Source organism: Lepisosteus platostomus, chromosome 5 (genome assembly GCF_059453375.1).
Source record: "Lepisosteus platostomus isolate fLepPlt1 chromosome 5, fLepPlt1.hap1, whole genome shotgun sequence".
In the NCBI taxonomy this organism is placed as follows: domain Eukaryota; kingdom Metazoa; phylum Chordata; class Actinopteri; order Semionotiformes; family Lepisosteidae; genus Lepisosteus; species Lepisosteus platostomus.
Window position 1 is genome coordinate 11,658,616 of NC_142615.1, and position 7,219 is coordinate 11,665,834.

General features: G+C 41.4%; 3 non-coding genes across 3 annotated transcripts; all 3 read left to right on the top strand.

Moving 5' to 3' along the window:
- Nucleotides 1-1,644: 1,644 nt before the first annotated feature.
- trnaw-cca (transfer RNA tryptophan (anticodon CCA)) lies at nt 1,645-1,716 on the top strand. The gene has a single exon. It is a non-coding gene; the product is annotated as a tRNA-Trp (tRNA).
- A 1,595-nt stretch (nt 1,717-3,311) lies between these two features.
- On the top strand, nt 3,312-3,385 carry trnan-guu (transfer RNA asparagine (anticodon GUU)). Its single transcript has one exon. It is a non-coding gene; the product is annotated as a tRNA-Asn (tRNA).
- Nucleotides 3,386-4,826: 1,441 nt separating this feature from the next.
- Nucleotides 4,827-4,898, top strand: trnaw-cca (transfer RNA tryptophan (anticodon CCA)). The gene has a single exon. It is a non-coding gene; the product is annotated as a tRNA-Trp (tRNA).
- Nucleotides 4,899-7,219: the final 2,321 nt, after the last annotated feature.

Below are 7,219 nucleotides of genomic sequence, written 5' to 3' on the forward strand. Positions count from 1 at the left end.
TCGTATTGTGAACTTATTTTTAAAACAAATGCTTACAAAGGCAAACACAGCACACATCTGTTTATACCAGCGGTGAATTGTACATTTTTATTAAGTACAATCTACTGTATTTTTAGAAATAAATGGCATACTGTGCACGATATGTTGCAGAAACACAACCTGATATTTTCATAATTATTATTTTAATCATTTGACAAGTATGAGGTCCCGGATCCAAATCTTCAGTTCTGATTTTTTTTAAAGTGATATCTTCTCTTCCTCTCGTGGAAATCACAAGATGTGAGCAAATGTTTTTTGTTCTTTTTTCTCACGTTGCGATCCAAAGAGCCTCAGACGCACAGTCTGATAGTAACCAAACCAGAATGGATTCTGCTGGGAGCCGGACTGAGCTCATTCTCACTCCCTGTGCTGAAAACAGAATTATCTCTTCCCCGAACATCGTCTACAGCTGCTAGATATTGCTGCTCCAGCAATTCCTTTGACCAAAGACAGATCACTTGTGTGCTTTTAAACTTCTTGCTACTACAGGCTCTTTGATGGCTCATGCTGATCGTCCTATGGATCCAAAAGAAAATATTAAAGCTGATACTGATATTTTCGATTGTAATTTGCATCTAGCTACAACGTCCCTGGAAAAGATCATTTATTAGTTGCGTGCAATCGGAATCTTTTACTTTATGTATGGTAGTGGAAATAGTTTTAAAAATGTTTTAAAAATGTTTTCTAAAGAAGATTGTATTGCCAGGACCTGCCTTTAGCGCTCAGTAGCGATGATGCTGTTGATATAGATGGAGATATAGATATAGATATAGATATAGATAGATATAGATATAGATATAGATGGAGATATAGATGGAGAAGAAATGTAAGATGAATTGATGATCTAAGCTAAAATAGCCCTAACACGCCTGCTGTAACAGTGTTTGTATTCATAGCAAGTAATATTCTTTTTCAAACCCGAACGTTGCTTTTGCATTAAGTGTTATGTAACCATTAGCGGTTTCGGTAGCTTCTGAAGACCGCACTTTTCCAAACTGAAGCCTATAAGAACATTATTCAAGACACACCATGGCCCAGAATCGTGCATCGGGACAAAGATTAACATCCATTGAAAGTACTCCCAAATAAAAGATTTGACCGAAAAATAAAAAGAGTAGGCAAGTATTAAAACAAAACCATAACTTCTTGACTTCCAACCTCTTTCCTGGTTCAGGCCATGTAAAATGACATATTCAGTGGAGTCATGCCGAGGTTGTGAGTTTAAGCCTCACCTGGAGCAGCCTGGTTTTCTGACTTGACAGGTAAACAGTGTTTTGTGTTATTTGCTAAATGGAGAGAGGATTCTGTGTTAATTGTGCTCCTCCTGGGAGAGGTCAAGATGAGAAGTTCACCGGGCTGGTGGTAAATATCCTGTCCAGGAATATCAGAGCTGTAGGGGGTCAGATCTATAGATGTAGTAAACTCATTAGTGGAGACGGTGTGTCTGCTCTCCGTGAGAGAGCCGGGCGGGAAGAATAATCTGTGGTCTGGGAAGAAGAGACCCTCGTTGGAAGAGCGGCGCTCCTCACAGGAGAGAATGAAAACAATCTTTTTCAGGGACGCTGATTTTTCTCTTTGGGTGAATTAAAAGCACTTGTTGCAAGTGACCTCGTGGCGCAACGGTAGCGCGTCTGACTCCAGATCAGAAGGTTGCGTGTTCAAATCACGTCGAGGTCAGCTGATGTGTTTGCAGGTGCTGCTGGTGCCGAACCCGGAATTTACACCATGCAGTCGGGTTTTAGCTGTACACCACCTAGGTAATCCGAACGAAATAACAGAACACCCAGTTAGGAGCTTATGCAGCATTTCATCTTGAACACAACAAGAGAAAAGGCACACTGCACATCCGCGAAACATCACGTCTGACTTTAGAGACAGTGACATCAGAGAATGGAAGTTTCAAACCGCTTTTCTGTTACAGGTTCAAGCAAACCTGAAAGTAAGGGAGTGTTTGGTCACTTTTGTATGAAAAAGTGTCTGAAGCCTGTAATTATAATTTGCCCTTCTTTTAATTGTGGTTGAAATCCACTCCCATGTACCAAGACCTTACAGTATATTCATGTTTACTTAAATGACTATTGGACTATTGGACATTAGTTGGTGTTTTTTTTTTTGTAACGATTTGCTATTTCATGCAGGAAAGAAAGGAACCCAGATCCAACGTTTGCTTTCAGGTGGGGTTCATTTACATAACAGACATCTATTTCTGAGGAGCCTGATTTGAATCACACAACCCCGGTAGAAGTCGAATCGACAATCTTATAAACCGAAATCAGACGCGTTATCCATTAAACCACTAGCCCGTCACGTAAATTAATTGCACCATGGTGAGTTCAGTGCCGCTACTAGTAATACCCCACCCCCATCTTAAATTTCTAAGTGAGAAACGTGTTTTCTACATTTTTTTTAGTTTTAAAAAATCATCACTTTTAAGCAGACAAAGCCTTTATGTGTCGCTCTGAATTTCTAATTGATTTAGAATTCCAAGACAAAAGCGTTTCGTTCCACAAAGGCGTGAAATGATCACGTCTTTCACTCTACTTCTCTCTAGTAGTAAAGCAGATCTTGCTTGGTGAGCATTTGCTCCGGTAAATTAGGTCACTTTTCATGTTAACTCACTTCTTCTAAACACAACATTTCCCGGTGCATGTTTTCTCCATGAAAAAAGACATTTCCCCTTACATGATTTCTCGTTTTGTTTCATCAAAGTGTACAGAAAGAAGAAAGAAAGGAAAAGTGTCGTTAATGAACTCTGTCCCCCTTGGGAGATGTCAAGCGCATTGGACATGAAAAGTGCCCAATAAAAGCCATTTCTCTTCATTTCTCTTACGGTCAGGGCTCCTGTTCCGTGTAAAGGAGGCAGCTTGCTCAGCCGGCAGACTCAGGGCTTCGTGAACACAGATGGCTCAGAGCGGTGTGTCCAAGCGGCTATAAAAGAGGAGAATTCTGCCGGCACCGTAGCTGAGTCGGTTTAAGTACCTGTCTCGTTAACTGGAGATCCGGGCTCCACATCCCAGCTGTGCCTTTCTTCCTGTCTTTTTGTGCAGAAACTACCATCTTGGACAACCGCATAGGGCTTGATTTAGTTTAAAGCATGAATGCATTTCCTTTCTGCAACAACTTTTTTTTCAAGAAATTCATACAGCTTGTGAAAAATGAAATGTAATTCTTGGCTATCAGAGCAGTAGGATTATTGCCGACTGGCAAGAAAATGCAAGCAATGTTTATTTTTTGACCGGAAAGGTGCGAATGGAGAAAAGCCTCTCTCGTCAGTCTCTGTGGCGCAATCGGCGAGCGCGTTCGGCTGTTAACTGAAAGGTTGGTGGTTCAAACCCACCCAGGGACGATCTTCTTATTATTGTCAATGTAAACACTGTCTCCGCTAAAGCCGAAACCTTAACCCTCTTTATATTTGCAGAAAATGCGAGTCTTTTGCCCGTGTCCAACAACAACACTTGAGACCGGGGAAGTCCAATAGTGATCAACACCGCAACTCCCCAGAAATCCATATTCACCCTTGGAAAAGTATCTTTGAATGGCTGGCGGGAGATATCATTTATACTCCTGTTGCGTCTTCTGCTAAAAGAGTTTAGAAATACAACGCAGATTTGTTTGAGAATTTGACAAGCACTGTTACAGTATGTTAGCACTGTGAAGTTGGATGTTGATATTTTGATATATTTACCTTAATTTTAACATAAATGTAAACATACATGCTGTACAATCTATGCTGTACAATCAAACACAGGTATATTTTGAGTCTCATGCTGATCGTCCTGTGGATCCAAAAGAAAATTTTAAAGCTGATACATTTTCGATTGGAATTTGCATCTAGCTACAACGTCCCTGGATAAGAGATTTTATTAGTTGCGTGCAATCGGTATCTTTTACTTTATGTATGGTAGTGGAAATAGTTTTAAAAATGTTTTCTAAAGAAGATTGTATTGCCAGGACCTGCCTTTAGCGCTCAGTAGCGATGACGCTGTTGATATAGGTGGAGAAGAAATGTAAGATGAATTGATGATCTAAGCTAAAATAGCCCTAACACGCCTCCTGTAACAGTGTTTGTATTCATAGCAAGTAATATTTTTTTTTCAAACCCGAACGTTGCTTTTGCATTAAGTGTTATGTAACCATTAGCGGTTTCTGTAGCTTCTGAAGACCGCACTTTTCCAAACTGAAGCCTATAAGAACATTATTCAAGACACACCATGGCCCAGAATCGTGCATCGGGACAAAGATTAACATCCATTGAAAGTACTCCCAAATAAAAGATTTGACCGAAAAATAAAATGAGTAGGCAAGTATTAAAACAAAACCATAACTTCTTGACTTCCAACCTCTTTCCTGGTTCAGGCCATGTAAAATGACATATTCAGTGGACTCATGCCGAGGTTGTGAGTTTAAGCCTCACCTGGAGCAGCCTGGTTTTCTGACTTGACAGGTAAACAGTGTTTTGTGTTATTTGCTAAATGGAGAGAGGATTCTGTGTTAATTGTGCTCCTCCTGGGAGAGGTCAAGATGAGAAGTTCACCGGGCTGGTGGTAAACATCCTGTCCAGGAATATCAGAGCTGTAGGGGGTCAGATCTATAGATGTAGTAAACTCATTAGTGGAGACGGTGTGTCTGCTCTCCTTGAGAGAGCCGGGCGGGAAGAATAATCTGTGGTCTGGGAAGAAGAGACCCTCGTTGGAAGAGCGGCGCTCCTCACAGGAGAGAATGAAAACAATCTTTTTCAGGGACGCTGATTTTTCTCTTTGGGTGAATTAAAAGCACTTGTTGCAAGTGACCTCGTGGCGCAACGGTAGCGCGTCTGACTCCAGATCAGAAGGTTGCGTGTTCAAATCACGTCGAGGTCAGCTGATGTGTTTGCAGGTGCTGCTGGTGCCGAACCCGGAATTTACACCATGCAGTTGGGTTTTAGCTGTACACCACCTAGGTAATCCGAACGAAATAACAGAACAGTTCAGAACACCCAGTCAGGAGCTTATGAAGCATTTCATCTTGAACACGACAAGAGAAAAGGCACACTGCACATCCGCGAAACATCACGTCCGACTTTAGAGACAGTGACATCAGAGAATGGAAGTTTCAAACCGCTTTTCTGTTACAGGTTCAAGCAAACCTGAAAGTAAGGGAGTGTTTGGTCACTTTTGTATGAAAAAGTGTCTGAAGCCTGTAATTATAATTTGCCCTTCTTTTAATTGTGGTTGAAATCCACTCCCATGTACCAAGACCTTACAGTATATTCATGTTTACTTAAATGACTATTGGACTATTGGACATTAGTTGGTGTTTTTTTTTTTGTAACGATTTGCTATTTCATGCAGGAAAGAAAGGAACCCAGACCCAACGTTTGCTTTCAGGTGGGGTTCATTTACATAACAGACATCTATTTCTGAGGAGCCTGATTTGAATCACACAACCCCGGTAGAAGTCGAATCGACAATCTTATAAACCGAAATCAGACGCGTTATCCATTAAACCATTAGCCCGTCACGTAAATTAATTGCACCATGGTGAGTTCAGTGCCGCTACTAGTAATACCCCACCCCCATCTTAAATTTCTAAGTGAGAAACGTATTTTCTACATTTTTGTCAGTTTTAAAACTAGGAGTATACGGCACTCTGCACAGTGTACGAAGTAAATTACTTTCGCAGTAATTAATTTATTTATTATATTTATTAATAAAATAATAAAATAAATTTACTTCGTACACTATGCAGAGTGCCGTATACTCCTAGTTGCGGCACACACGATATATACAGTAAAAAGTTTTTAGATGTGTTTTAGACGTTATATATGCGTTTATTAATGTCGTCGATTTTACGGTTGCAATTCGACATTGATTATACGTCGCGGCGACGTATTTATACGTATAGCCGTATTTTCGCCGCGAATATACGTATATTCGACAAATCACTGCCCACTGGGAATAGGTTTATTCCATGCTGAAAAGAGAAGAGAGAAAACAACGTTTCAGCTGTGAAACCTTCTTCAGGTTTGTTTTCTCTCTTCTCTTTTCAGCATGCAATAAACCTACAGTATTACTTGTTCCTTTGCAGATACGAATGCTGACGTAGCTACATACCTGAATATATTAAACGTTTCATCTATATGATCAACATAATGTTCTCCTGAATAACTACTCGAAAGAAGCCGCAGCTCAGGTGTTCGAGAGATTTGAAATCGGATCGGTGGATTTAGAGTCCAGACTGCGAACCGACAGCTGACACATGTCTTTTACAGAACCGTTTTGATTTTCTCTACTTTGTCCCCGTAATGTCATTGTCCTGCTCGCAGCCGAGCTCGACACACGGTACCGTCTGGTTTCTGTCGCTGGGCGGGTCTGTGTGGGTTCTAATGCCCCAGTATTATGACGGGGACACTGGACTGTAAACAGGTGCCGTCCTTTGGCTGAGGCGTAAAACCGAGGTCCTGACTCTGTAGTCATTAAAAATCCCAGGCCGTCTCTCGAAAGAGTAGGGGTGTAACCCCGGCATCCTGGCCAAATTTCCCATCGACCCTTACCAGTCATGGCCTCCTAATAATCCCCATCTCTGAACTGGCTTCATCCCTCTGCTCTCCTCCCCACTGAGAGCTGATGTGTGGTGAGCGTTCTGGCGCACTATGGCTGCCGTTGCATCATCCAGGTGGGGCTGCACATTTGTGGAGAGGAGTCCCCATTACCTGTAAAGCGCTTTGAGCGGAGTGTCCAGAAAAGCGCTATATATGTTTAATATTATTATTATTATGTAAAATGCAATAAAAATATAATGTTTGATAAATGTAAAAACTGATAAAGCTAATGCTTTTTTCAGGGCTATATCTACTTTAAAAAAAAAGAGAAGTCTGTCGCGATTGTGAAATTTGGAGAACATGCACCAGTGGGTGCCTTCACATCTCCAGCTTCAGTCTCGCCTGTAGCTGCAAGAAGGTTAAAAGCGCACAAGTGATCTGTCTTTGGTCAAAGGAATTGCTGGAGCAGTAGGACGCAGAGCAATATCTAGCAGCTGTAGACGATGTTCGGGGAAGAGATAATTCTGTTTTCAGCACAGGGAGTGAGAATGAGCTCAGTCCGGCTCCCAGCAGAATCCATCCTGGTTTGGTTACTGTTGACTGTGCGTCTGAGGCTCTTTGGATCGCAACGTGAAAAAAAAAACAAACAATTGTTCACAT